Raw genomic sequence first — 4,741 nt, 5'->3', positions numbered from 1 at the left:
GCCCTGTCGACAGTGTCATAGCAAAGTTGGCCGATCCCTAAACAGTGCGTAATGCGCGACGGCGTGGCACGCATGGTGAGGTTATCCGCGTGTTGCCGTATTTATTGATTTTGGCCACGGTGGCTGCATTTCGTTGGGGGTGAAATGCGAAAACACCCGTATGCTTAGATTTAGGTGCACGTTAAAGAACCACAAGTGGTCCAAATTTCCAGAGTCCCCGGCTACGGCGTGCCTCATAATCAGAAAGTATTTCTGGCACGTAAAACCCCATAATAAATTTATTTATTTATTTATTTATTTATTTATTTATTTATTTATTTATTTATTTGAAGTAAATATTGCGGTAACTTCCTGGGCACGTGAAAGAAGAAAAACGCTCGTATACTTGAAACGTTTCATGTCGAAAGAAGTTCACCGGCTCTGTATGGAACATCAGTGCACAGCTAGTGACCCGCCGAGAGCACAGAATTCGACACATATTCTGTTACTTGCTAATTGCGGATGCAGCAGAGTGGCAGATAAACCTTTATAACATCAGACTCAGCCACACTTCGGCGATCCTGTGCAGAATTGTGGTCAGGCTTGGAGGCGTAAAGCGGGCGACCTCGAGCTCAGTGGCAAAACAACTTCGTCATCAACTTGTCTCACGATTAGAACAAAATGCAAGATCACCCTTCCAGGTTATTGAAAGCCAAAACGTGGCAGGAAGATCAGGTCATATTGGTCATCGGGGAAACGACCGAAGCGTGAGACTTTCAATAAATATGAAGACACCACGAGAAGCACACGTTCGTATGTGGTGAAACTTATGAGATTCCTAACTCGGTAGAGGTCTAGGAACTAACTTTTATGGAAAGTTGAGATGCGAAAAGATAGGAGTGCCTCTTCGTGATCTTCGTCACGGAGCCTCAGCCGAATCGATCAAGCGGTAGATTACAGGTTGCCAAGACCATGAGGGGCAAAAGCATAGAATTTTAACTGGTCTTCATTTTTTATTCGCTATAGAAAAAAAAATCCTAATGTGAATATAAACTTGCCATTTTCTGCGACATTTTTCCGCCAATTCATATAATGTCGTAAACTACTACACGAAAGATTAGTCACCCGCATGACTGTCAAGAGCGTAAATTACTCAGATATTTTTTATTGTCATGTATTACAATACTTAGGACCCTTTCTTTTAATATTTCCTGTAGGAATCACCATATTGACGAGTCTATCACCATATTGACGAGTCTTTACTACCACAAACCGTGCTGATATAACATCCTACTTTTAGTGTATTTGACAAAGAGAAATAACCTAACTGGTGATCCTAATCCAGTTTTTACATGCCAAATAAAGTGCTAGACTAGCTAAAGCATTCAACTTAGACTAATTAAAATTGCAGTCGTTATTACGGGCTCGATGTTCAGAAGGAAAGCCCTAACTATTAGGTGCAATGTACTATCGAAATAGATGAATGTTAGTGCGCGCAGCCAAGAAAATCAAAGAAGGAAATACGATAAACACGCTAAACACGTCCAATCACCAGAAAAAAAAAGCTTGATGCATAAACTGTGATTTAAAGCACGAAGCGAGACTACAGGTAAACAAAGACAAAGGACATTGTGTAGCGATGCGTTTCTTTATAGCACAAGCAATCCGGCCGTTTGAGAATGATTACACGGTTATGGCAGCAACAGACTTTATTTCGTTTGATTTTTGCGCATTCAGAGATTACTCTATTGAACATGTACCGATTCTGGTTTTTCCATTGATGAACTTATGGTTTTGAAAATCGTTTATCCAGCCACAATGCACCGAAAAGATGCCAGGAGAAACATTCTCTAACAAATACAAGGATTCTGAAGAATCGTGCACATAGCACCTGTTGAAATGAACCATTCTGTCTACAGGAAACAATATACGAGATGAGACAAACGGTCAACGATACAGGTTCATTTTAGCACGGAAAACAAAATAAAAAATTTAAATCTCACTCTTTTCATTTCATGTGAAACTGTGGTGGTAGAAGGTAGCCAAGCTGCGCCTGAATACCGTGCTCGTCGTCGACGTGGCGTGGAAGAGCAAGCGTTCACCATCCGGCGAATTAGGTACACGCTTCGAGATGAGCGAGCAGCGGCTGGTCTTCCGCGCCCCAGTTCTGCTGGACTCATCTCACCTTGCGACCCCGCGCAAAGCAAAGATGTCTCATTTATTAGCAGTGTTCTCGATCAATTACTTCCACGAGGGCATAGCTTTCAGCTCACGCGCGTGAGTAAGTCAAAAATAAGTGGCCGGGACCAGAGAAACTTGTTCATTATACGATACGCGTGTCCCCCGCTTTATTATACGTCAGTGCGTTCATAAGATGGGCAGCAAGGACGTTCCCCGAGAACCCGAGGAAAGCCCGCTGCTTTAAGAGGCACATCACTCGATTTTACGTCACACAAAGCGATAATCAAAGCGATCAATCAAGGTTGCGGCCTCGTTTGTGTTTTACTTCGTCACTGTGCAATTTTCGTCTAACGGCGCTGTGAGGGGTCATGGCGGACGCGATCAGAGCAAATGTAGGTAAATCAACTAGACGGACTCCAGGTTTGCTACCCTACAATGAGTAAAGAGGATTATAAAAAGAAAAAGAGGGAGGGAGAGTGTGAGCAGTGCACGCAGACAACCCGATGGTTAGCAAGACTATAACGGCATCACTGAGAGCCACGCTAGAAAGTAAGGGCGTCGCCTCACAACTGAGTTTTCCATAACACAATCGCTCGCTCGGCAGCAAGCTCCACGCGAGCCTGATGTGCGGGCTGTTAGCGCCGCCCCCTTTCGACCTCTATCCCGCCAGTTCCCATGTGCAAACCGTACGTCAGTCGGCGCCATTGAGGCAACGCTCACAGCTGAGTGAGTCGGCGCAACTCGCTTCCTGTGTACGATTCTCTCGCACCCTAGTGTACGAGCGTGGAAATTTCTGAATTTATCACAAAGCTACACTTGCGAAAACTATTGTTTGAAAGTCAGGCTAACTTGAGTACATAGGGGTATCTATGCCTCCCTTTCGTCCGTCAGCTGGTGCTAAATATGATGATGAGGATGATGATGACGTCTTATGTTTAGGTCCAAAGAGCGCCAAACGCTGTTGTACTGCCCTCAATGATGCAATTAATGACAAATGGCATCGTGGTTGGCTATTACAATGCAACGTGGCTGTATATGGGACCCTAAAATAGTAGTAAAATAAATATATATATATATATATATATATATATATATATATATATATATATAATAAAATGGTCACAATGCCTTGTCATATGTGCTATGAATCGAAAAGATATGCTCTGATGGAATAAGATACTAAAATATATAGATTTCACTAGAACTACTGCCTCAACGAGGCCTTTAAATGCAAGGGCATGTAGGCACGTGCTCTATAAAATGCTACTATCGCAGTAGCAGCCTCTGGCAAGGTGCTGTGCTACTAAATCCTTGGGCCTGTAACTTGCAATGAATTAACAACTTGCAGAAAGTTAAAGAGTGATTTTCTGTCAGAAAACGGGTCAGCACCAAGCAACATGGCCGGATGAAAAAGAATATTCTGTTGGTAGGCTAAAGGGAAGTGTTTTTTTCTTTAAGTTTCCATTTCTCTACACTCCAGCAAGACACAAAGGACGGTTAGTGTCTAGCCACATCTGAGCAAATGGGAGGTTCACTACGGGTAAACAGATAAGAGTGTGTGCCATACGTATGACCTATCTTAAGGCAGCATAAAAATAACTCTATTTGCCGTATTTTTGTTATTGGTGGCAAATTTCCTAAATGTGGCTTGATTAAATTAAGTTTACTGGAGGTTTCGGTGTGCCACTTCTGTTGCCAATGCCTTATAAGTTTTTTGCTCAAAAATGGCTTTACGTCTGTGGCTGGCATACCTACGGAAGAGTTACCAGCTTTCGTTGCAATGGATGCACATGGCGATTTCATTTGCAAGCATGTTGTCCTCAATGCCCTGAGACCAGACACCCCACATACTGTGACGTGTTGATTAGATGCATATGCTGTGCACAGGAGTGAATGTAGCTCGTTGAGAACAGGATTGTTGTGTTTCTGGAGTGACACTAGAGATTTTACGACACTAAGAGAGCCTGTGACTATAATAGCATGTTGCACTTTTGTATTCTATATATGTGTAACAGGTGTCAGTAAAGCATATGCTTCAGCAGAGAAGATGCTTGTTTCCGGATGCAGGACGTTAGATACTGAAAATGATGGGCCAACGGCTGCATACGAAACGCCGGCGTGCGACTTTGAGGCATCTGTGTAAAACACCTGGCAAGAGTACTTCGACTGAAGTTCAAGAGAGTGCATTTGAATGTGTACCCGGGGAATGAATGAATGAATGTTTTATGTTTTATGGCGCAAGGGCCAAGTATGGCCAAAGAGCGCCATGTCTGTGTTTATGAGTGTGCTGTGTAATCATGAGTTCTATGAAGTTGGTGTGACGTGGCTGTAGAGGGGCCTTAAAAATGGTCGCGCTAAAGTGCGTAAAATCTGTATAAAAAAATTATGGCAATGACTTATGACGTGTACTATCAACATTAAGACACATTTAAAAAGGATGATACGATGTCTAAAAATATATCAGGTTATATAAGATATGCTAGAGCACTACTGCCTCCTTAGAGCCCTTGAAGCACAAGGGCCTGGAGGCATGTGCTATTCGAAACAATTATCGCAGCGGCATCCTCTGGAACGAGGATGC

The sequence above is a fragment of the Dermacentor andersoni genome, chromosome 5, assembly GCF_023375885.2.
Source record: "Dermacentor andersoni chromosome 5, qqDerAnde1_hic_scaffold, whole genome shotgun sequence".
NCBI lineage: Eukaryota > Metazoa > Arthropoda > Arachnida > Ixodida > Ixodidae > Dermacentor > Dermacentor andersoni.
Note: the sequence above shows the minus strand (reverse complement) of the source record.